The following is a 27,228-nucleotide window of genomic DNA, read 5'->3' on the forward strand; positions in this document are numbered from 1 at the left end:
ATGACAATAAGTAGGTCGAATCTCTCTTCCCTGTCTCCTCTAGAGTCTAGACAATGGCTCAGATGCTGAATTTCTGTCCCAGATGCAGGTGGTGGATCCATTTCTAGCAGACCTGACTGTATCCAGAATGCATTGCAACATTTTTACTTAGTGTGAAGGAATGCATTGTGACTGCAAGATAAGTATAAGGAGAAGGGTTGAAATCTGGTAATATTTATAAGATAAAAAAGAATCCTGTCCCTCCTGCCCCAAGCTGACGCTTGATTTTTCTAAAGACCGCACTTGGCTGAGAATCACACCTAAAGCATGGAGCAGCTCAGTCTGCTGAAGCTTCTTCCCATCAGAATCAGGAGGCTTGGGGAAAATGTTGCTCTCTTCACACTACCTGCCTGAACCAATTATCATAATTTCAATTCTTTTGAGATTCAGTCTCTGCAAATTGTCAGCTACTGCTGAATTTCAGTAATATAATTCCTTAGACCTCATAGGTTTCCTCTCAAAGTTGGACAGTAGAGGAAATGTAGCTGGCTGTGGGTTGCATAGTAATGATTATCCAAACCATAACTTTCAGATATCTCACTCATAAGGAGGTAGAGATGCAAAAATGTATTGGAGCCTGAACTGTTTGAGAGCACACCTTTTACAGTCTCAGCCCAGCCAAGCTGACAAAAATTTCCCCTCCATCAGTGGCTGGGTCCACTCTATCTCTTAACCAAAACCAGTTCAGTACTGTCCCATTCATATGCCTCAGTTGATCAAGCAGAATACAGTGATCAACCATACTGAAAGCTGCAAGTAGATGATGTAATATAACCATCTCCCTCCCTTTTGTGCTAGCCAGATCATTCAGAAACCCGATAAAGGCAGTCTTGCTACTTTCTACACATTTTGATAAGATTTTATACTTCAGAATTTGATTTTAGAAAAACATGTCTGTCCTTAAGCCTCTGGGCACATTTACACTAATAGAACATGATTTAACATAATTGAACATTTTGCTGCCTGCTATTGGCTGCAGCAAGAACAATCCTCAAATTTACAACTACTCTCTGCCATCACAAAATGGACACACAAGTATGACAACCACAGCCTGAAACTTGAGCCGTCCTACAAACAATGCATCCATCAGAGTTAATCTTTCTCTGAAAAAAGCAAAGCCTTTGTGAACAGATCGGGTTTTCATTGTGGCCTGAAGGTTAATAAACTCAAGCTGCTTTTGAACCAGTAGGAGAAGCAAGTACCAGAGTAAAAGACTGTCAATCTGGACTGGAATTTCATAGGTTGTTACTTTCTAGATGTTCTTGTGGCTTTATTGGCACAGCCTTTTTCTAGTTCTGCATCTTAACCAAATGCTATGTGGCAAGTTACAGACTGGTTGATAAGCACAGTAATTTTCAGCATAGCTGGATAATGCAAGTCCTCTATTTAGGGGGAAAAAATGAAAAAAAGCAAGCATCATAGCTATTGTCTTCTCTAAAGTCATGGCAAAATGCCCTTGCTGCTGTGGTAGCTCGAGTATGGGCAGTTTGGGCGTTGGTGGCAATCAAAAAGGGACTTTATTGGTCAAGGATAGAGGCCATATGTGGAGGGATGGACTATGTCAGTGGTTCTCAAACTGTGGGTTGGGACCCCAAAGTGGCAGGGCTGGCGTTAGACTTGCTGGGGCTTGGGGCTGAAGCTATAGTCCGTGCCCCACTGCCCAGGGCTGAAGCCCACAAGCTTTGGTACTTCCCAGGGCGGCAGGCTTGGGTTTTGCTTTGGCCCCCCTGCCCGGGGTGGTGGGGCTTGGGGTTCAGTCCCCCTTCCTGGGGTCATGTCGTAATTTTTATTGTCAGAAGGGGATTGCGGTGCAATGAAGTTTGAGAACCCCTGAACTAGGTTAATCTCACTGGACGTGTTAATCTCATAACTGAATCATAAACTGGTCAGAACTAGCTCTAGTAAATCAAGAAATGTGTAATATCCCAATCTCAGAATAATCCTCTAGATTGCATGGCAGAGCCCTGAATCATGAGGTCACCTTGCTGCTTTACTAAGTAATTGATTGCATGGTGCTTCCAAGGCAACTAACTGTTCTGGATTTACATGCCTGAAGTTTGACAACTCTGAAGCTCTCCAACGTAAATCGGTCTAATCTTCTTTGCCCTTTGTTTGAAAATTTTGAGAACCCCAAACCACGGACATCTGAGAAACCAAGATGGTGTAGTTAAATGCTCTAAGGATGTTAAAGGCAGTGGTTAGTACAGTATTCTAAAATTTGTCTAGTTTATTAGCATCTCCAAGAAAAAGAAGCAAAATTCAGATTTTAAGTTTCTCACGAAGTTTTATAGTCAATTAATAAATACTTTGGATGAAACCAGAGAGACATTTTGAAAAAAAATCCCAAAACGTTTAGAGTCCATGGTCCGGAAACTGGAATGAAGAACAGCATCATCAGATTTCCTTTTTCAGGGTTGACTAGATAAACTCTTTGGGTGTGACCCAGACCCACAGCATGTTGCCCTGTTGCAGTTGCTATACAGCCACGCTAAGTCCATTTCAGCAAGTCCATTAGCTAGTAGAACTTGATAGCTAACTAGCTGGAGTTCTGCTCTTCTTGGACACTGAATTCTCTTATAAACAGGGACTCTCAGATTTACAGTTTCATGACTGAGATGAGCTCTGCAAATACTTTGAGGAGTGCCATGCTGACATGTGATCAATCAATCTGGAGAATCCTAAAGCTTTGTTCTACCATGCATGTAAAGGCCAGATGCTCAGTATATCTTGTCTTAAACCTGAGCTATGCTCTACATTCATTCTGAGATCAGATTAAAACTGAGTAAATGTTCACCGTGTATTTGTTTGTTCCACCATCTTTGTAGTGAGGTCATTGCTCATTTCAGTAATTTTCTTAGGAAAATTGAATATGCTTTTGTCAAGGTTCCTCCCCCACTCTGAACTCCAGGATATAGATGTGGGGACCTGCATGAAAACCTCCTAAGCTTACTTTTACCAGCTTAGGTTAAAACTTCCCCAAGGTACAAATTAATTTTATCCTTTGTCCTTGGAATATCCACTGCCACCACCAAACTCTAACTGGGTTTACTGGGAGACGCAGTTTGGACACGTCTTTCCCCTCCAAATCCTCCCAACCCTTGCACCCCACTTCCTGGGAAAGGTTTGGTAAAAATCCTCACCAATTTGCATAGGTGACCACAGACCCAAACCCTTGGATCTGAGAACAATGAAAAAGCATTCAGTTTTCTTACAAGAAGACTTGTGATAGAAATAGAAGTAAAGGAATGACCCCTGTAAAATCAGGATGGTAGATACCTTACAGGGTAATTAGATTCAAAACATAGAATATCCCTCTAGGCAAAACCTTAAGTTACAAAAAAGACACACAGACAGAAATAGTCATTCTATTCAGCACAATTCTTTTCTCATCCATTTAAAGAAATCATAATCTAACGCATATCTAGCTAGATTACTTACTAAAAGTTCTAAGACTCCATTCCTGTTCTATCCCCGACAAAAGCAGCATACCAACGGACTGAGACCCTTTGTTTCTCTCCCTCCTCCCAGCTTTTGAAAGTATCTTATCTCCTCATTGGTCATTTCGGTCAGGTGCCAGCGAGGTTACCTTTAGCTTCTTAACCCTTTACAGGTGAGAGAATTTTTCCTCTGGCCAGGAGGGATTTTAAAGGGGTTTACCCTTCCCTTTATATTTATGACCGCTTTTAACTTCTCCAATGTTTTGTAATGCCCAATTAGATGCCTGAAAATAAAATTTCTCTCTGCTGACTTGGTGATTTTTCTGGTTGCCAGACAGTGGGGTTTTTTGTTTCAAATGTCCAAATGGTGCAGTATTGTTCACAGGTTGGTTGGTTAATGTCTCGGGGTAATCTTACTAAAAGTTGCTGATTACTGGGTTTGAAAATTTATCCACTATGTACTGAATTGCTTTCTGCTAGAAAGAAGAGATTTCTGAAATAATAGGGATAGGGTATTTTTGCAGTATGCTTGCAAGTTTCCACTGAGAGAGGGGCTCATCCATGTCATCTCAGACCCTGGACAGAACTTGGTGTACATTAAAAAAAAAAAAAAAATCCCTAGTTCCACTGCAGGTTGGGTTTTTAAAATCCTCCTTTTTGTATCTGGGAGTAACTTCCATTGTTACTTGCTTTGTTTTGCTATGCCTGTATGTTCTTTCTTTTCTGTAAGAAGTGAGCTGAAACCACCAAGTCTCACAGGTCACTGAATAGCCGATTGGATAGTGTGTTGCTGGACGGTGGATGTTTGTTGCTGGATGGTGTGTTGCTGTATGATTGAAATATGACCATGTACATCATTGCTCCCACTGTTCGACAATTGCAAGAAATCTTGTGCAAAGTATGTCATGTAAGGTGTCAATGGAAAAGTTATGATTGGCTACATATGATTATTCTGTTTAAATCCATATGTTATCACTTTAGCTGAAGTTATGAATATTGGCTATGTATCTATATCTTAAATGTGTTGTTCCTGGGATAACATCCGATGAAGTGAGCTGTAGCTCACGAAAGCTTATGCTCAAATAAATTGGTTAGTCTCTAAGGTGCCACAAGTACTCCTTTTCTTTTTGCGGATACACGCTAACAGGGCTGGTACTCTGAAACCCACAAGGTAATTTACATCCAGCCTAGCCAGCACATTGTGAATGGACTATTCAAGTTTAATGGTCCATTAAAGGGCTCCTCACTCTAACAGTGGGCCATAGAAGAAGCTTGTCCTACCTGGTGAGTTTTCTGTGGGCATCTCAGTCAAAATATGGATAATGGCTGCCCCTGTGGGTCAGCAAGCCATGTAAGGACATGTGATATATTCTTGTGACCCTGGACTCCATTTTGGGCCACAAACTGCTGTGAGCTTTGTTTTGGGACAGTAAAATTCCAAGCACATCACGGAGGGTATAAAAGACCCTTGAATCATCTCCATGTTGTCTCTTTCCTGCTCTGATTCTCTGGCCTGTGGACTTACAACTAAAAGAAGCATTCTAATCTATGGACTGAGGGCCTTCCAGTCTTTTTTACACACCAGCAGTTTATTCCATCACTGCTAAAAAACTGATACAAGAACTTTGCAATGATTGTATGTATATGATCTATTAACCATTTTAACCCTCTTCTTCTTTTCTCTTATCAGTAAACCTTTAGATTTTAATTACTAAAGGATTGGCAGCAGTGTGATTATTGGGAAAGATCTGAGTTCTATATTAATCTGGATATGTGGCTGATCTCTTGAGATTGGAAGAACCCTTTGAGGAAATTGGTGTTCGATAACCACTCATCATAAACTCTAGTGTCTGGGTGGCAAAATAAGGGAGGGAATGCCAAAGGAGACTGCATTTTTAACTTCTTGTTAACCAGTGTGGTGAGGCAGAAGTTCACTTTCGTTACTGGCTTGGTATATCTAATGATAGAATCACCACCAGTTTGGGGTGAGTTTGCCCTATTTCTCAGCAGTTTGTTCTGATTCTGGTATTCTCAGCTGGGACCCACTGAGGCACGGTGACAGATGGTTACAGTTTTGTCACTGTTTGACCATGGCTGGATTTGAAACAGCCATTTCGTAGTGAAAACTCCTGTATCCCATTGCTAATCACCAGACCCTTCCAGTTCTTCCAGAAACTTGCCTGAGGATAAATGTAAGTGATGCACGTTCTTTTTTATAATGTACAGTGCCTTTTCAGGTACATGTAAAAGTGTCTCATCTGGAGCCCAGCTTGGCTGTTTTATGTTTCAGGAATTTGTGTCTAGGAACTCCATGGATGAGTTGAATCTCAGATTAGAATGGTAGCTAGAAATTGTGGATGATGTGTAGATGAGCCTTTGCTTGCTTGCGCCTGTGGATTTACATCTTTAGCTCAGAAAATTTGCCTGTGGGTCTGGATTTTAGTGTTACCTCCATCTTCCTATATATTAATGAGGTGTTTGCCTGTGTATGTAAGATAGGCCTTCGGGAAGCTTATTCTGTCCTGATACTCCCTATGCTGTACCTGCACTTCATTTTCTGGGACTGTCAGTCCAGCCTCTGTGCTTTAAGAGAAACAAAATCTATTTGAAACTGTATTGTGCTGCTTGTATGCACAGGAAAAGTGAGCCATAGCTAAGGGATCTTGCCTAATGGCTGCTTTTTTAATTGTAACATTTGTCTCTGGAGAGACTTTCTCTGCCTGAACAGGTTGAGATCACAGTTGATTTTCTTAAACCTTTTTTCTGTTGACTCTTTTCATACTGGCCTGTGATGTCTTAATCACTGCATTTCAGTTTGAATAATTTCTATGCTGTATCTTCCAAGGATGTGCCCATTGATTTTTAAGGTGTGGCAGGCTTGATGTTATGCCAGTTTTAAAGCGGTTTGTGGTAGAAAAATGTAGTAGGGCAGAGTTTTCCTAAAGTTGGTGAGCTCCTTCTGACATACACTGTTTTACGTGTGCATTGAATTCCTTTAGCTTTTACTTTTACTTTTTCATTATAAACCTTCAGATCAGCGGCACTGCTATGGGTACCCGCATGGCCCCACAGTATGCCAACATTTTTATGGCTGATTTAGAACAACGCTTCCTCAGCTCTCGTCCCCTAAAGCCCCTACTCTACTTGCGCTATATTGATGACATCTTCATCATCTGGACCCATGGAAAAGAAGCCCTTGAGGAATTCCACCATGATTTCAACAATTTCCATCCCACCATCAACCTCAGCCTGGTCCAGTCCACACAAGAGATCCACTTCCTGGACACTACAGTGCTAATAAACAATGGTCACATAAACACCACCCTATACCGGAAACCTACTGACCGCTATTCCTACCTGCATGCCTCCAGCTTTCACCCTGACCACACCACACGATCCATCGTCTACAGCCAAGCTCTGCGATACAACCGCATTTGCTCCAACCCCTCAGACAGAGACAAACACCTACAAGATCTCTGTCAAGCTTTCTTACAACTACAATACCCACCTGCGGAAGTAAAGAAACAGATTGATAGAGCCAGAAGAGTTCCCAGAAGTTACCTACTACAGGACAGGCCTAACAAAGAAAATAACAGAACGCCACTAGCCGTCACCTTCAGCCCCCAACTAAAACCCCTCCAACGCATTATTAAGGATCTACAACCTATCCTAAAGGATGACCCAACACTCTCACAAATCTTGGGAGACAGGCCAGTCCTTGCCTACAGACAGCCCCGCAACCTGAAGCAAATACTCACCAACAACCACATACCACACAACAGAACCACTAACCCAGGAACTTATCCTTGCAACAAAGCCCGTTGCCAATTGTGCCCACATATCTATTCAGGGGACACCATCACAGGGCCTAATAACATCAGCCACACTATCAGAGGCTCGTTCACCTGCACATCCACCAATGTGATTTATGCCATCATGTGCCAGCAATGCCCCTCTGCCATGTACATTGGTCAAACTGGACAGTCTCTACGTAAAAGAATAAATGGACACAAATCAGATGTCAAGAATTATAACATTCATAAACCAGTCGGAGAACACTTCAATCTCTCTGGTCACGCAATCACAGACATGAAGGTCGCTATCTTAAAACAAAAAAACTTCAAATCCAGACTCCAGCGAGAAACTGCTGAATTGGAATTCATTTGCAAATTGGATACTATTAATTTAGGCTTAAATAGAGACTGGGAGTGGCTAAGTCATTATGCAAGGTAGCCTATTTCCTCTTGTTTTTTCGTCCCCCCCCAGATGTTCTGGTTTAACTTGGATTTAAACTTGGAGAGTGGTCAGTTTGGATGAGCTATTACCAGCAGGAGAGTGAGTCTGTGTGTGTATGGGGGTGGGTTTTTGGAGGGGGGTGAGGGAGTGAGAGAACCTGGATTTGTGCAGGAAATGGCCTAACTTCATTATCATGCACATTGTGTAAAGAGTTGTCACTTTGGATGGGCTATCACCAGCAGGAGAGTGAATTTGTGTGGGGGGGTGGAGGGTGAGAAAACCTGGATTTGTGCTGGAAATGGCCTAACCTGACGATTACTTTAGATAAGCTATTACCAGCAGGACAGTGGGGTGGGAGGAGGTATTGTTTTATATTCTCTGTGTATATATAAAGTCTGCTGCAGTTTCCACGGTATGTATCTGATGAAGTGAGCTGTAGCTCACGAAAGCTCATGCTAAAATAAATTGGTTAGTCTCTAAGGTGCCACAAGTACTCCTTTTCTCATTATAAACCTTGACTTCTTTTCTCTGCTATATAATTGCATAACAAGGTGATTGCACTGCTTCTTTTACCACATCTGGGTCTTGTGGGGCCTGTGGGAAATGTAAACAGTTACTGTTTGCAAAGGAAAGGAGTACTTGTGGCACCTTAGAGACTAACCAATTTATTTGAGCATGAGCTTTTGTGAGCTACAGCTCACTTCATTGGATGCATACTGTGGAAACTGCAGAAGACATTATATACACAGAGACCATGAAACAATACCTCCTCCCACCCCACTCTCCTGCTGGTAATAGCTTATCTAAAGTGATCATCAAGCTGGGCCATTTCCAGCACAAATCCAGGTTTTCTCACCCCCCCCCCCCCAAACTCACTCTCCTGCTGGTAATAGCCCATCCAAAGTGACCACTCTCCTCACAATGTGTATGAAAATCAAGGTGGGCCATTTCCAGCACAAATACAGGTTTTCTCACACCCTCCCCCCCTTTTTTTTTTTCAAAAAAACACACACACAAAAACTCACTCTCCTGCTGGTAATAGCTTATCCAAAGTGACCACTCTCCCTACAATGTGCATGATAATCAAGGTGGGCCATTTCCAATACAAATCCAGGTTTTCTCACCCCCCCACCCCCATACACACACCAACTCACTCTCCTGCTGGTAATAGCTCATAGTGGTCACTTTGGATGAGCTGTTACCAGCAGGAGAGTGAGTTGGTGTGTGTATGGGGGTGGGGGGGTGAGAAAACCTGGATTTGTGCTGGAAATGGCCCACCTTGATTATCATGCACATTGTAGGGAGGGTGGTCACTTTGGATAAGCTGTTACCAGCAGGAGAGTGAGTTTGTGTGTGGGGGGGTGGAGGGTGAGAAAACCTGGATTTGTGCTGGAAATGGCCCAACTTGATGATCACTTTAGATAAGCTATTACCAGCAGGAGAGTGGGGTGGGAGGAGGTATTGTTTCATGGTCTCTGTGTATATAATGTCTTCTGCAGTTTCCACAGGATGCATCCGATGAAGTGAGCTGTAGCTCACGAAAGCTCATGCTCAAATAAATTGGTTAGTCTCTAAGGTGCCACAAGTACTCCTTTTCTTTTTGCGAATACAGACTAACACGGCTGTTACTCTGAAACCTGTTTGCAAAGGGGAAACCTAAGGAATTTCAGGAATGGATTGACTCATATGGGCTGAAATGAGAGTAACACACTCAGCAGGTGGGAAAGGAGGAGAGAGAACTGTTTTTTTCTAGGTATATATGTACATACCCGCTCACTTGGATTGCAAATGTCATTTTATTAGACAGGCGGGCACAACACTTCTGAATAGCTCACGAAGTTTATGTTCCCCACACAATGTCTCCCCAGACAATGTCTCTGAAATTAATTTGTGCCTTTTTACATAGAGAGTACACCATAAAATATCCTAGTATAAAAAACAGCGCTACAGATATTTTTGGATTATTGTACTGGAACATTTTAGTGAGAATGTATAATATGTTTATAAATCACTCCCACACACAATATCAATTTACCAGTACCAACAAACATGCAATTAGATCTATCTTAAATTGTCCCTAAAATGGTCACTCATTTATATTTCTCGATAAGTTGATGACCAGCGCAAACTTGGAGACTTCAGGTACAGAAAAGACAAATGCCATCTGTGCAGATTTTCCTTTGAGGCCTGTTAGTGAAAGATACTTTTGTGCACACTCTCACAGTTCTGACTGTGCTTATGTGGTCATCTAACAATGTCAGTTTTAATAAAAACAGGCTAACTATTTACACAACATTTTCCACAGGGGTAAATGGGGGTGTGTGGTTGTATGCATACTCTACTCAAGATCTGTCCACAATACCAGAGTAGCTGGACTTTTCCCAATTAATTTTAGCAGAAGCGTAGTAGTGAAGAGACACTTAACTCTGAAGTCTACTGATAATTTATTAGTCCCTTGAGAAGAATGGGGTATTCCACATATCTGTGTCAGGTTTTCTGTCTGAAGGTGTATTAAGAGAGCAGCGTACTAGACACCGAACAAAAATATGAGCCAGTGCTTGCCTCAGAAGAGTTTACAATCCAATTTAATACAAGATGTAACAAGAATGTAACAAACAAATGAAAGCAATGGGAGGGGGAAAGTTAGGGTAAGAGTGATAAGAAATGTAGCTACATAGACTAGCTGTATGCACAACTAGATGGTTTCAAGCCTGGGAAGACTTTTAAGATAGCGGAAATCTCTGGTGAACACTTACCATTTTACAGACGAGGAAGCTGAGATAGAAGATACATCTACACTGCAGTAAAAGACCTACATCATGGCTGAGGTTGGTCTGAGTCAGCGGAGTCAGGCTTATGGAACTTGGGCTGTGAGACTATAAAATCACAGTATAGACGTTTGGGTTTAGGCGGGACCCTGGGGTCTAAGACTCTGCGTGCCTGGGCTCTAGCCTGAACTTGGATGTGTACGCTGCTATATTTAGCCCTGTGGCCTGGGTCAGCTGGCCTGGGCTCTGAGTCTCTGTGCCTTGGAGTTTTTATTGCAGTGTAGACATAAATTCAGTGACTTGTCTGAGGCTAACCAAAAGAGTCATCAAAGTTGGGATTAGGACTAAAGAAGTCCTTAGTCCTAGCCATGTTCTTGCATCATTGAACTATGCAGTTCTCAATAAAACACTTGGGATATTGACATATTTGGTATATTGTATAAGGGAAACTGTTTATTTCCCTTGGGTTGAGGAAGTTGTCTGCCATTGGCACTAATAGCGGAATCGACAAGTACATCCAGATTCAGTCTCTAAGGTGCCACAAGGACTCCTCGTTGTTTTTGCCTCTCTAGGGAGTCTTTCTGGGCATTATGTCTTGCAACTGTAGTTTGTAATAGCCGTCTTCCCACATTGGTATTTGAGTTGGTCTTTCATTTGCAATACCTGTCCCAATTGTAAAGTTTATTCCCACAAGGCCCTTGGGTTTCTCTGATCCTTTTTTACTCACTGGGTTAAGCTTTTTATTCCTTTTGAGTCTCTTCTTGGATGTTTGAAGGGGAACTCCAGGACTGATACCAATTCAATCGTGTGATTCGTTTGGATGGCAGCTTGGCCTAATAGATAAGGCACTGGGCTGGGATCTGGGAGCCTTGGTTCTGTTCCTGGCTCTTCTACCGATTTGCTGGGTGATATTGAGCAAGTCACATCCTCTTTCTGTGCCCTGGTTTCCTTTCTGTAAAATGGATGTAATGATACTGACCTTCCTTGTAAAGTGTTTGAGATCAGCTGATAAAAATGCTGTATACAAGTTAGGTGGTGGTAATATTATTGGGTAGGTGGTTTGTAAGAGAAAGGGCAAGTCAGTATTTTTCTCCTCACTTTTGCCTTCTCAGAATCGCACATGTCTGAGTCTCATCAGCACAGGAAGGAAAGTTTTGGGTGCTTCCCAAATCTGGTATCATGCCTGTGACCTGCTTGAGCTTAACTGCATAAGGAGCTGTGCTGAGACTATTCTGAGCTTGGGTAATTCATTGGCTGAACACCACAGAATGTCAGCTTGGGGATTTCACATACTTTTTAGCTACTGGATGTCTTACCTTTCCCATCCCTATTCATGGGATTTTAGGTCTCTAAAATATGGATTATACTGGGTGAACCTTCAGAAGGTCTCCAACACCTTAAACTCCTAAAGCGGACAGTCATGATTATGACCCCTCTCTCTCTGGTTGACTTGTTCAGCATGCATAAATATTGAGCACAGTATTATCTGGATCAGATGTGGTTTAATCTATAGTGATGTACAGTTGAAAAGCTACTGGTGAAGATAGGACAGGCAGAAGTAGAAATCATAGGTGAGTACTGAAGAACATGGAGGCATGTATCTCTGCATCTTTATTTATCATATGGTAATTTTCATTGAGTATATTTAATTTCATTGGAGACTCAAAATATTTTGCCAACAGTGTGTTTCTTTCCTCTGAAGTAGATGCTATCTAAATTTTAAAGGTGAATAAAGTAAGGTATTGCCTATGCTGGGGATTTTGCCCTGATTATAGTCGTTGGTGGCCATTCACTGATGTGGTTGCACCAGAGGAAATCCCTAGCATAGGAAGTCAGAACTGCTATTCACATTGGTGTAGTTTTAGTCCAGGTTGAAACGGGTAAGCTCCCCTGCTACTTAGTGGCTTTACTTGTCTACCCTAGGGGTTTTCCCTAGTGCAGCTGCATCAATGGCTGGCCCTGAATGGGTATCACAGTAAATCTGCACTATAGGCAAGATCTCAGAAGTGAAGAAGTTAAGTCACGTGAGTCAGTGGTAGAGCTAGGAATATAAACCAAGAGTCCAGACTCTGTCCTCTTCTGTAAGCACTTAACATACTTTTTCCCTAGCTGTATACATGTTAGTAAATAGTAACTTTTATGATTTTTGTATGTTAGACATTCATTTAAGCATTTTTATTTTGTGTCTATATATTTATTGCCCTATATGTCTTTAAACTAAAAAGTTCTTTGTCCTTCAGTTGAACCTAATGGGTGAAGGAAAAATGAACTTAATAATCGAATGTGTGTAATTTTTTAACTCTGGATTTTACACTGACTTTACTAATGTAGCCCAGGTGTCCAGGAAAATGACCCTTCAAACTAATGAAAGTGTCCACAAAAGTATGTTATAAACAAAATGGGGTTACTTGTTATTGCAGATGAGTTCTGTAATGGAGGAAATAATGACCTATTGAAAGATGTTTTTAACTCATTGAGAACTATTGGTTGTGTCAGCTGTTAATAATAATGACTGGGTTATAGATTCCTTTTTACTAATCAATCAAGTAAACTAAGAACTATAAAACTGAACACATGATAAAATTAATCAGGGGAAAGGATTTTTCCCTCCAAAAAAGGAGTTTAGTTGTGTGTCATTCTATAAAAGGAAAGAGGGTTGGAAAGTTAGATTGGGAATGAGCACTGTGAGCATTCCACCAGGTGAAGAAGTGACCAAACCACATTCCCTTCACCATCTACAGGGAGTGGGAAAGCATCTATTCTTTTTGTATTCTGTATAGTTAGAGCCTTGCAAATCCATGGATATAAGCTTTCTGTCCACATATATCTGCAACCGCTGATGCAGATATCTGCGGATCGTTTTTGTGGATTGATGCGGATCCAAATTTTATATCTAAAGCCCTGCAAATCTGCAGATATGTGCTTTATATTCACACATCATTTTTTCAGATTGTGAATCAAATGCGGATACACATTTTGTATCCACGCAAGGCTCTATGCGTAGTGTTGTATTAATCTTTCATTAATAATATTTGACTAAATAATTCCATTTGAGCCTATTATTTGGCTCTCTCCAATCGTTAACTTCAAACACACAGCATGTTGTGTCCATGCTTTGTTTGTCTGCTGCAGTTTCCACGGTATGTATCTGATGAAGTGAGCTGTAGCTCACGAAAGCTCATGCTCAAATAAACTGGTTAGTCTCTAAGGTGCCACAAGTCCTCCTTTTCTTTTTGCGAATACAGACTAACACGGCTGTTACTCTGAAACCTGTATTAGAATGAGTCTTCTAGTTCATTACTAGCATGTGGAACAGGTTGGCAACAGCCACTTTTTCTCTATAGTGCTGAACTATCCTGTATAAAATCTGTGGTAAAGCATAGGATGGTCAATATTGCTATTTCTGTGTCCCTTCATGCCTTTGAAGAATGTGTGGGCAGTTTGTTTATATCTGATATTTCCCTATTTCTTCTCAGTGCTGTCGTATTATTGGTACAGGATGACAGCCTACATTTATCTTTTAATGAAGTGAGAGTGTAGTGCTTGCTGTTAAGCCCACTGCTGTTAATCGCATAGACTGTGGAAACAAAAGGGTGTGCTACATAATTCTGAGTTTTTATGTGTTATTTTTTATTTGTTCCTGAATTGTAAACCGATTTGCTTCCTGTGTGGGAGTAGAGCAAGGCACTTGCCTGATTGATTCGTTACTTGCAGGGACATAGAACCAGGGGGATCTATTGATTCCCCCCAGCCAGCTGAACTCCGTCTGGTAATGCACTTATTTGCCCTTTAACAGATTTCACTTTATGTACTCATTTCTGAGTTTACAAAGAAAGTTCTTTGAATTCACAGTCTTATTTAAGATGGTGTTCTGCATATTATGGTAATATCTTTAGTGAGTGAAGGACTGGTGGCAGTGGCTGTTCCCAGGTATAGCATGAGCCAGTGCTAGGCAGGTTCTCCATACAATTCAGCCAATCTCTTTGACCTCTTGACATTCCAGTCTTTGATTCCAAATAGCGATGTCACTACCCCTCTGTTCTGATTTGCCCCATTATTCCCTGCTTCAGTGATTGGCCTTTTCTGAACAGACTGCCAATCATTCTGAGTCTGTGTGGTGTCTTTTGTTGTGTAGACAAATCTGTTGGAGGCTTTGGCTACAAAACTCAAGTAATTTATGGCTAAGTTCTAGAGTCAAATTCTGGTCTCCACTGTTGGTGGCAATGACTTTGGGATAATACCTCATCCTGTCTCACAGGGAGTTAGGATTCATCATATAACCCTCTCAGGTAGATTTATTGGGCTTAAAAAATGGGGTTGTGCCCTCTTTTGCTTCTTTATAATGTGTGTGTAGAAGGTCTGAAAAAATGTTAACTATTTTGCTTGTTTTTTTAATTTTAGAAATATCTGAAATGTAAGTCAAGGGGTTTCCTGGTTTTTCTGGAGAACTGTGGAGTCTCATGTCTTTTGAGCTCTTACACCTTAATTGGGGTGAGGGAGTGTTGTAAATAAGACATTGTTTCCTGGGTGTTCATTAGTCCCTTGAGTTAAATATGTTAAAAAACAAACAAAGAAAAGCCAGAGTTTTTAGGCAGTCTGACTGAAAATTCCTTCCCGTTTCAGTTACTCACTCTTGTGATATCATTTCACTAGTTCTCCAATCACCAGTCTTCCAGGGTAGCAAAAGACCTGTGTTTCCAAGGTGGATACAAAAACCAAGAATTTTTCAACAATCTGCCTTTAACAGAAGCCTCCCCCCCTCCCCCCCCCCCACCCCCTCCCCAACACATAGAATTTTGATTTTCTTTTCAGGACATCTTTAAAAATCAAGTGGCTGTTATTAGAGCAGTGCTGAGTGGGCTGTGATGTTTGATGGGACTGTAGGCTGCCTCTCCCTCTTACCCTCTCAGGTGCTGTGTGACCTTGATACATATTATCTCATTCTTGGTTGTGTGCTGCCTTTCTGTCAGGGCTAGTGATGGAAAGAATAAAAGTAGCTTGTTAGATAAACTTCCAACATTTTATCTTCTAAACTCAGTTCAGCCTTGGGCATTGTGGATAAAATAGCTTGGAAAACAGGAAGATGTGCTTTTTCAAAGGCTCTTGCTGATGCTGGTAAAAGGACATTCTTTGTAAGAATAATCTATTTCGTGGCAGCTGAGTTTACATAGAGCTATCTGTATTTTAGCAGAGGGGAATAGGGTTGAATGGGTATAACACTAAAATGCATTTTAGAAAGATTCCTGAGTTGGTTTGAAATACACAGCATCTACCACGAAAGCTAGCGTGGAGACCAACAAATGGCTGCAATTTCTCACCCAATTATTTTAAATGGGAACACAGTGATTTGAAGCCCTCTGAATTTCTTCATCGGTAATTCCATCAGTGTCCTAACCTAGAACTCTAATTCCGGCCCCTTTCATGTACCTCTATCTTGAGATGTAATCCTTGAGAAGGCAGGAGAAAATGTCATAAGTAAATAATTTTGCTAATAAGTTTTCCTCGTGGAACAATGAAGCGATGCCAAGCAACACATTGGGCAGTGCCAAGCAGGAGGGTAACGGCTCCTCTGTGCAGCCTGTCGTAAATGGGATGTGGTTTGTTTACAGGCCCTATCTGCTCACTGTAGTCCTCCAGTCAGAGCTGTGCAGAGATGACTCCCGCTATGGCCCAGAGTATGGGAGGTTTGTGAGCAGATACTGAATATCTAGTCAGAGCAAAATGTGGGCTTCAGGCTTAGGAGCAAACAAAATTAAGCTGTGTATCTTGGGTTCTTCCATGCTGTCCTGAGGTATTTATCATTCTGACGGCACGGCTGCATTGTAGTTGACTGCATTGCAGAGGGAGTTTATTAAATTGGGAATAACCACTCTTGGGTGACTAACTTTATGAGATTATCTGAAAGATGGTGGTGGGTGGAGATGGGCTGGGAGCGATGGTTTTTTTCTTCCTCAGAGAGTTGCATTAAACTTTGAAGAAATGCTTTTGTGTACATTGCAAAAAGAGTCAACTCTTCCCATACACTGTAGGTTGGTCAGTAATTTAGCTCATTAGCCTTTCCTTTCTGGAGATCTGGGTAGAAATGTTGCATTGGTTCCAAGAGAAACTAGCATAGTCTCCTGCTAATTGTGAGTGGATATAGTTTGCCATTTAAAAAAGGGTTTGCCCACCCTTTGCCCAGGACTGGTGTTACAAGACATATTGTTAGAGTTGTGTGAGGGAAATCACATAACCTCTGGCTCTGAGCAGTGATATTAGTTCTTCATTTTCATGAGTGCTGAACTGACTCATAAAAAATAAACTACTTCCTTTGTAACAGGATCTTCTGTTGATCCACCCTGTGATCAGATGATGGAGCTCTGCATGAAAATATAGGGGAGGTGGTAGTGGCTTTCTGGGTAGAAGGATATAGGTTCTGGGGCATGTAGATCCTGGAGGAAAAAACCCAGGAGCAGCCTCACTTAGTTTGAGCTTTATACTCTTATTTCAAATGTCAGTATTAGAACCTCCCTGGGAAGAGAGGTGAATTCAGGCTCTAGCCCTAAGATGTGTGTTCTTCATTTGAGCAGGCTAAGGATTTAAGGTAAAATTTTCAAAAGTGTCTAAGTGGCTTGGGAGTCTGTCCCATTTTTAAAAGTGACTTAGGCACCTGGGAGCCAAAGTCTCATAGAAGGTCAATTAGATTTAGGCCCTTAAATCACTTTGGTATTTTTGAAAAATTTGTCGTTAGTCCGTCCATGCAGCCAGACCTTGTACCTTGATAAGGAAGGGCTCTCAGTGGAAGTTAGTAGACCCATTATAGTCTCTAAGTATCGTATGGGGTCTCCTAACTGTGGATGTTCTAATTCACCATGTATATTTCAGCCTTCCAGTGTAACAGGTTGGGGCAAGAGTGGAGCCAGCAACATGAAATCTGGATCTATCCTTTCATATTGATGTATTTTAATTTTTGAGGTTTAATAGATGCATGCAGTAAATCGATAGTGCCACTTTTTTCACACATCCAAAAGTCTTTATTTGTGTATTTTGGAATTTTCCATCACCTTTTAAAATCTGTTCCTTGATTCCTAGGCCTTGTGTTATCAGTTTGAGATTTATCCGGGTATCACGGTTTACTTTCTTTTTCTGGGTTGCAGAGACTGCTAGCTGTTCCTGTGTAAACAGAACCCTTCTGTTTGACAATTTCTCTCTCTCACAATTTTTTGATGGTGTGCTAATAATTCATAGGGTACTTTGCCACCTATAAAACTAAAAACTGAATGGCTTAATTGGGGCAAGGAGTAGAGAGAGAGGAAAAATATGAAAATCTAGATATATGAGAAATGCACTTGTTTTTTGTGTGAATTATGTGCTGTGAGCTAAGAGATCTGCTTGTATAGTATTTCTCAATCTGAAACTGAGGAACAATTTATGTTCAGAATATGAACAAATTATTCATCTAGATTCTACCTAACCCGCAGTGGTTGCAGATCTTTTAAAGGGCTGTGAGTGAATTCAGAAGGTCTCGGGCCTGATTTATCAGGAAAGTTTCTGGTGTGTCCTATTCTGAATTCATTCTGACAAAACACCAGGGGTAGAAGTATTACAGGCAGGTGGCATTTATATGCATGTTTTTCCTTTTCTTCCCCAATAATTAAGAATAATTTAAAATAGAATGAAGTTGCTCCCCAAATAATCTGTACTACTACTACTACTACTAAAAAAAGCTAGCTATACTTAGCAACTGTAACACTACAGTGGCAAGTGCTTCAAGAGGCAGTTTCTCACATGACTCTGAAGTATGAAGAGATGCTAAGGATTTTTTAACGTGACTTGAAAGAGAAGGCCTGAGTTGAGATTGCAGCTGCAAGAAGGGACTTACTTCCCAGACCAGAAAATTACTGTTGGGGATGTTGAAATGCCAATAGTTATCCTTGGAGACCCAGCCTACCCCTTGCTCCCATATTCGTGAAGCCATGTACAGGCAGCCTGGACAGTCGTAAGGAGCAGTTCAGCTATAGGCTGAGCAAGTACAGAATGGTGGTAGAATGTGCCTTTGGACGTTTAAAAGCTCCCTGGCGCTGTTTGCTGACTAGGTTAGACCTCAGCGCAACCAACATTCCCATTGTTATTGCTGCTTGCTGTGTGCTTCATAATATCTGTGAGAGTAAGGGGGAGACGTTTATGGCGGGGTGGGAGGTTGAGGCAGATCGCCTGGCTGCCAGTTTTGAACAGCCAGACACCAGGGCGATTAGAAGAGCACAGGTAGGTGCACTGCGCATCAGAGCGGCTTTGAAAACCAGTTTCATGACTGGCCAGGCTACCGTGTGACAGTTGTGTGTGTTTCTCCTTGATGCAAACCTGCCCCCTTTGTCGATTTTAATTCCCTGTAAGCCAACCATCCTTCCCCCTTCGATCACAGGTGGCAAAGGAAATAAAGTCACTATTGTTTTGAAACCATGCATTCTTCCTTTATTAATTTAAAAAAGAGGGAAATAACTGATAAGGTAGCCCAGGGGGGGTTGCGGAGGAGGGAAGGACAAGGGCACGTTGCTTATTGTAGCCACACTACAAATCAAAACTGTTCAAATGACAGCCTTCTATTGCTTGGGCCATCCTCTGGAGTGGTGTGGCTGGGTGCCCGGAGCCTCCCCTCCCGCGTTCTTGGGCATCTGGGCGAGAAGGATATGGAACGTGGGGAGGAGGGCAGGCGGTTGTACAGTGGATGCAATGGCAGTCTGTGCTCTTTTTGGCTTTCCTGCAGCTCCACCAGGTGCCTGAGCATGTTTGTTTGCTCCCCCATTAGCCTCAGCATTGCATCCTGCCTCTTCTGGTCGCCCTCACTTAATGCTTTCCTGGACTCTAACACTGAATGCCTCCATGCATTCAGCTGTGTTTTATCAGTGCGGGAGGACTGCATGAGCTTGGAAAACATGTCATCGCGAGTGCATTTTTTTTCGCCTTCTAATCTGCGATAACCTCAGGGACAGAGATAATAGGGGGAGCATAGAAACATTTGCACCTGAAGGGGGATAAAAAGGGAGAGTAAAATTTAAGATGATACATTTCTGTGAACAAAAGGGAGACTCTTTCACAGTGAATCAAGCAATTCACAACAGACAGCACACATGCTTTAGGTACAAGATCGTATTTTGTCTTTTATATTGAGCGCCTGCCGGTATGGTGACAGATCACACGCGGCTGGGCAACAGAATTCTGTTTCCAGGCAGCCATGGTAAGCCAAAGGGTATGTGGGTTTGGCTTCTAACGCCTTCATAACATGTGGGAATGTTTTCAAACTGCAGCGTCCTCCTTTTCTGTAGCAAGCAATGCCGGTTGGGTTTGCCATTTAAAAGGAGGGGCTGTGGTTTTCGGGGGGATGTGCAGCACACACCTCCTCCCACCCACCATGTGGCTATTTGGGATGATCCCTTCACCCCTCACCCTGCTGCGTGGCTGTGGGATGATCCCTTTTAGCCAAGCACAAACAGCCCAGCATGAATGGGGTCCTTTTAATGTTCCCTTACAAAAATTCCCCTATTTCAATCAAGTGACCGTGAATGATAACACTGTCCTGAGGCTAACACAGAAAGATAAAGACCAAATGTTGCTTGAATGCGACCAAAACCCAGGACGATTCACTGCCATGCTTTGTGTTGCAGTGATTCCAGACTACTTGCTACTGGCTTGGCTTGGTAAAGTGTCCTACTGTGGAGGATGAAATAAGATAGCCCTCCCCTGAAACCTTCTGCAAAGGCTTTCAGAGTACCTCCAGGAGAGCTTCATGGAGATGTCCCTGAAGGATTCCCGCTCCATCCCCAGACATGTTAACAGACTTTTCCAGTAGCTGTACTGGCCGCGAATGCATCCCAAGTCTTCAGGGCAAATCAGACATTAAACTCTATTGCTTTTAAACCCTGTACTGTAGTTACAAATGTGCACTCCCCAGAAGTGCCTTCTGTAGCTTCAGGATCAGGGATCCCGCCTTGGGAGGGTATTGATTGCAGGGTGATGAAAAGGTCCTGGTTGCCGGGGAGAACGGATTCACAGCTTGCCTGCTGCTCATTCTCCTCCTCCTCCTCCACAAAATTCTTGTCCATGTTGCATGAGACTCCCCCCTTGCAGGTGTGCACGTACAGTGGTGGGGTAGTGGTAGGTTCCCCTCCTAGAATGCCATGCAGCTGATCATAGAAGCGGCATGTATGGGGCTCTGACCCAGAGCGACCGTTTGCCTCCTTTGTCTTTTGGTAGTCTTGCCTGAGCTCCTTGACTTTCACACAGCACTGCTGTGTGTCCCTGTTGTAGACTCTGTCCATCATGACCTGTGCGATTTTGGCATATATATTAGCATTTCTTCTTTTTGATCAGAGTTCTGCCTGCACAGATTCTTCTCCCCGTACATCAATCAGATCCAATGTCTCCTGTTCGCTCCATGCTGGAGCTCACTTGCGATTCTGGGGGGGACCGCATGGTCACCTGTGCTGCTGAGCTTGCCACACTCACCAAACAGGAAATGAAATTCAAAATTTACTGGGGCTTTTCCTGTGTACCAGGCTAGTACATCGGAGTTGAAAGTGCTGTCCAGAGTGGTTGCACTGGAGCATTCTGGGATAGCTCCTGGAGGCCAATAACGTCGATTTGCATCCTTACTACCCCAAATTTGACCCAGCAAGGTCGATTTTAGCTCTGCTCCCCTCACTGGGGAGGAGTACATAAGTCGACTTTAAGAGCCCTTTAGGTCAACGGAATGGGGTTGCTTGTGTAGATACATTCATTATAAAATCGACCTAACGCAGCTAAATTCGACCTAACCCTGTAGTGTAGACCAGGGCTTAGAAAGTATTTGTGCTTCTGATTGCATTTGACCACTGTGCTCTCCTGCTTAACCCTGGAGGAAAAGTGGTGGTTCAGCAAGAGAAGAGTCTTCATGAGTAAATTAAACGCTGCAAAAATGAAACTCTGTCAGCACAGCATGGGAGAACCTTCTTTTGCAAAAACACCACTTAGCCATGAAAAATTTAAGATTTTCACATCTTAGTACAGGAATACATGGTTTTTTGCTTGTCAACCAGCTAGCAATCTGTGGAGGAAGATATAAACCTGACTATTAGTAGTAGTACGATTATTACCTGTCCTTGATTGTAGGTTGTATAGCTAAGGGAAGTAGCCAGGGCATAGGGTCTGAGTATGGTCTGAAGAATTCTGAAATGCGTCTTCCCCCATGAAATTGTAAGAGGAAAGAGAAATGTGAAAAAATAAACAAAGAATTAAAAACAAAAAGGAGTGATCTATTCTGCCAGCAGTGAAGGAATCTAGATGTTGATGCTGGGTTTTGAGAGCTTAGATGTTACCCATAAAATTTTTCAGAGGTTTCTCATTACATTCATTTAATTTGTGAGCTGCTGTTATAATGGGAAGGATCTGAGGAGAGCCCATTTATCAAAGGTTATTTGGGAAGGCTGAAGAATCAGAGTGGCTTTTTGCACTGAATATGTCCTATAGAGCAGTACCATAGATTTGTTCAAAAACCTGACACTTCTGTTAAGATACCCAGAAGATCATGAAGTTTTGAATGATGGTGTTCAGTCATTTTTGTTTGCTTCTCAGGCAAGGGCTAGTATGTATATGTCATTGCTTTCATCTAGAAACAAAGGGATACTATAAATTAATTCAGTAACGCAATAACTTTTGAGAGATCCCTGAATGATTAAACAGGAACTTCGTACTGGAATAGACCAGTTGTCCATCTGGTCGGGAGTCCTGTCTCTGTCAGTTATCTAAATCAATGAGTAAATGCTTCAGTGGAATTTGAAAAACACTAGTGTATCTGTTCAAATATGGAGTACTACCTAGACAAGGACTGGCCTGTGTGGTAATTTCTTCATGACCCTGGAATTTTTATCCCGGAGAGTGTAAATGTAGATGCTATTGAATCATAGAAATATCTAATTCTTTTTTGATGTTTACTAGTCTATTCGTGTCAATATGATGTAGTACTGAGCCCCTTTAATATGTGTGTTGCTAAAATGTTTCCCCTTTTCAGTTTAAAATGTGTTGCTTTTTAACTTAATGAGTGTTTTCCCCTTTCTACTTATCATGTTGTATAACAAGGAGACCTGAACAGAACTGAAGGTAAATTTTGGACTTTGGAGCTGGTGTGGGATCCTGTTAAAACCTTCATTCAGTAATGTGAGCATGTGATTTTAAAAAAGTGATGGTACTCTGTTGTCTGGATTTGGTGCTTTCTGTGCCTTCAGTATACCTGACCTTTTCCTAACATTTTCTATTATCTGTTCAATACCTAGCTCTGCCTCCTGTTGTCCTTGGAAAATTGATTACCAGAGTAAGCAGAATCCCACAGTCTGTTCTTGTAAAGATAGAAACAGAGTACCTGTACCTATTTAATAAAAATATTCCTTTATCTTCGGTAAAACTTTCAATTAAATGGCACAACTGTTTCTTTTATCCTTTGTCTCTGTACCTTGTATATTGGAATTTATGCTATTTCAGGTACTTTCTGAAGTTTACTGTTAATCCTTTATGCTCCTTTGTTTTTTCTTCTACTTTCACAGATTCTTTGTATATATTTTTTAAAATGTTCTTTCTTGTACTGTTATTTACCTCCCTACTTAGTCACATTGATTTATGTTGCCCTTTCAGCTTTTTCGATTTTACAAGGAAGAAGCTTGATTTGTAACCTCCCCAACTGTACATTAAATACTTTTCACTTACCCACTGTTGATTTTCCATACATATTATTATTGAATTCCAGGCAATTTCCTTTAAAGCTTTAGAACTTTAAAAACAGACTTAAATTTCATATTATTTTGAAGTCCCATATTTACTTACCCTTTCTATGCATCCTCATTGACATTTCACATCTTATGATCTCTGGAGCCTAGGTGATCGCCTATCTAAATCTTCTTTACACCTGGTACTAATTCTTTAGCAGTGACACTCCATGACATTTTATATTCATGGTAACCTTCATAGGGGTCATGCTACTGTCTAGGATTTGCAGTCAATATTGTCAATAGCTGCCCAGCTTCCACAGGTATCATCTCCGGTCCAAGCTCTGGGCCTTCTTTGAACTGTTTTTAGCTTTCTCACTTGTATTCCTCTTACCTTGGAGCAGCCCACATACTTCTGCATTATGTCCCATGGCATAGGATCATTATAAAAAGTCCCCTTTTCAGCATTTTGTTATTAAATAGGTGATTAGACCTATAACTTTGCATAGTACTTACCAGTGAGACTTAAGGTCTCTTATAGTTGTATTGTACATTTTGTAGCTCAAACTGTAAAAATTTGCCTGGAAATTTGTTTCCTTCTCCTTAACAAAATCTAGAATTTAGCAAAATTTGGTCATTTTTTACTTTCATAAAAGTGTGGGGGGGAAAAAAAACAAGATTTCTATAATTTGCTTATTCTGTAAATCGAATATATGTGTTGTGTTTGGAAGGGGTTTATATCATGGATTTCCCACTACCTATGTTATTTTGATAAAGCAGCTTTACGTGCCAGCTATTTTCGTCTGAAAAGCATCGACTGATAATGTTTAGGAAAACTGTCTCTCTCTGTCCTCCCCCCACCTCTCTCTTTCTTTCTCTCTCAAATATAACTGATAATTGATCCAAAGGAGCAATCAGATCAGGGAATTAAATAGAAACGTCTTCAAACATCATTGATGCAGCAGGCCATAGTGGCTACTGACTCGTTACAGTTGACTTAAGTGAGCATGAAAACCATAAAATTGAGACACAATTAAAATTTTAATGAAAGAATTTTGACATCAGTGAGTTACATTAATTTAGTCCTTGATTAGCCACAGCCATTTTAATGATCTTTTAGGTCAGGCTTTGAGCCAGTGATCTAAATAGGTCTGGATTTTAAGGCTTTCATGCTCACTTAAGACTCATCTGTAATGAGTCAGTAGCCACTATGCTGCATTATTGATGTTTTGAAGACATGTTTAATTCTTTGATCTGATTGCTCCTTTGAATCTGTTATTGTCAGTATGTATTGTGAATAATACACTCATTTTAATATTTCCCTGATTACACATTTACCTGATTGTTTAAATTCTTTTATTATGCGGAACAAGCAGTTATGGAATATAAAATTATATAATTGTTATGCTTTTTTAAAGCTTTCTACTATGGATAACAGCAGGAAATACAAACTATTGTATTTACAAACAAATAAAAACTATTTAAACCCACAAAATATTTTTTTTTCTCTCCAGTAGTCACCTGCACTGAGGTTAAACACAAAAACAAACAAACTCTCTCATTTTTGTACAGATCTTGTAGGAAATGAACACCGTTCCGTTATACATGTGACACTGCAGAAATGGGTGTTGAAGCTGAAGGTCTGGGCAGATATTTGGGCCCTTAATTGACACCAGTGGACCTTTTGTCTTAATGTACTGTGTGACATTTGGTTAAAGAGCCCTTCTTAAGTGAGCCTTAATTCTAGCATTCTTGGCTTCTGTGGGTTTGTTGGACCTAAAAAATCACTAAGTATGTGTCACAGTTCAGGGAACACTTTTATTTCCCCTCTATGGTCCAGCAAGGGCTCCCACTCCAGCCATTGCCGCTCTTGGGCAGAGACGTGCTTTTCTCCCTTCTGACTGGGGTATTTCCAGGCTGCACAGCACCCTGCCAAATCTAGGAATCTCGAGAGTCTGTGAGTTCCTTCTTTATAGTCCCCCCCCGTCCCCACCCCCCGTCCCCCATCTGTCCTGATTTAACAGATCCTCCTAGAGATATCCAGGGAAACCAGCTTATCTTTAAAAGTTCATTCTTGTCTTGGCCCATTTTTCAAATAGTCCTTTGAAGCTCATAACACTTCCTAAGGTTTCGATTAGTCATGTTACATATGATCCCACAATAACCCATAAACATTTGCATTTTTAATACCAGCTCCTAAGATACCAAACCTTAATTCAGTAAGGCTTAACTTAATTCAATAAGTTAGTCCAGGATATTGCAGGAAATTGCAATATCTGTCCCAGTAGGTTTTATAACTGAATATTTTGTTCATCCAATTACTGTTAATATTAGCAGCGACTCTATCTGCTCACAAACGACCCAAGAATGGAAGAATTTGCTGAAGGCTAATGTTATGTCCATAAGCTATCATTTGTAAAAGTAGCAGTTCACTTACATTGCTGGTAGAGGGGAAAATCCTCTTGTATTTTTCTTCACTTACCTTGAATACAAAAAATCTGTGCAATTAGTAAAATGGTTGTTCATTTTGTTGTTTAACATCTGAAAAGTGATGCAAGGTTTTTCTTTTCAAAAGAGAACCTAGAGCAAAAAACCTAGATTACTTTGAAAAACAGGCCTTTCCTGGTAATCAAGTGTTTACAGAAAGATGTTTTGTTCAAACTCTTTCTGGGCTCTGTATGTTTAAACAAAGAGATTTTAGACTTAAACACAGCTGTTCATTTGAAAATGAAAAATCAAATTAAGCAGAACCCGCTTTTGAAAGCTAACGCTGTATAGCAACTGAAACAAAGGAAGAAAATACTGTGTTGTACATTTCACTTAAATAACTTTTTTAAAATAAAGTTTTCAACTAAAAAGTGTGGTTTCAAAGCCACTCATCTCTTGCTGTATCCCGCAATAGAACATCTGCGCTCATTCTGATGCGGATGAATGACATGAATTAAACGAAAACCATTGAAGTGCTCTTTTTAACATAATTACACCTTGTTCGTTCTGGAGACACAATGCAGGGATGAAATGCCAATTAAGCCTGGTATGTTAATGAGATTGAGACTGAATAGCGGATTAGAGCGGACACAAATCCCACTGGAATTGATTTGATATAATCCCTCAAGTTTGTTCTGTTTTAATAGAAATGTTATCGTACATGAGAAAATCTCCAGGCACAGTTTAAAAAAAAAAAAAATCTTGATCCATTTTGTTGGGGTTTTAGTCAGGAAATTGTAAAATTGGTTCAGTCTAGGTAAAAGTTGGTTGGTTTTGTTCTTAATATTCTCATTACTACTGAGAAGTTTTTCCTAGGTGGTTGACTTGCCTTGTGTGTTGGCTTAAATTTTCCTTTTGCATGCACATAAGATACAGCATGGAGTGCCAAGCGATGTAACTGTTATTTTGCTACATAGCTCTCAAGTTTGTGAAGGCCCAAATATGCAACTCCAAATAAGGGAAGAAATGTAAAGGGGTGTATTTCTTCAATAAGAATCATGGTTTCTAAGCATTAAGTTTCATCTTTTTTTTTTTTTTTGGAAGTTATTTTGCTAAATAGAAACGTGTAGAAGAGAAAATATATAGACAAGAATGCTTTCTAATGTAATTTAAAAGCGAAGGATTGGTGCATGCATATGTTACATGTTTCTGAAATTATCACACCCTGTAAATTATTACAGACTAACTTAATGACCTCATTCAAATTAATTAAAGTAATTATTCACTGGTCCTTATATTGTAAGGAAAGACTCTTTGTTATATTTAGAAGCATATGTCCTCTCTGATGTGTACACTGTAAGGATGGAGTGCATCCATTAGTCAGTATACTCAGTCTTTCAAGTTCTGCAAAATAACTTCATAATAGCTGTAATAGCTGTTATTGATATATCTGTTTTGTGATGGTTGAGTGGTTCCTTTATGGTGAGTGGTTCATGTACTAATAAAAACATATTCAATGTTAATTTAGATTTTTATATGTTTTTGGGGAATGATCTGTTACTTTTTCCCTAAACAGAGAGGTGGAGAGACAGTGGTGACAGTGAAAGTAAT

At 40.9% G+C, this 27,228-nt stretch overlaps 1 protein-coding gene across 3 annotated transcripts in view; it reads left to right on the top strand.

Moving 5' to 3' along the window:
* Positions 1 to 27,228, top strand: part of MAD1L1 (mitotic arrest deficient 1 like 1) — a 554,397-nt gene that overhangs the window by 95,679 nt on the left and 431,490 nt on the right. The window lies entirely within an intron of this gene.

The sequence above is a fragment of the Eretmochelys imbricata genome, chromosome 10, assembly GCF_965152235.1.
Source record: "Eretmochelys imbricata isolate rEreImb1 chromosome 10, rEreImb1.hap1, whole genome shotgun sequence".
Lineage (NCBI taxonomy): Eukaryota > Metazoa > Chordata > Testudines > Cheloniidae > Eretmochelys > Eretmochelys imbricata.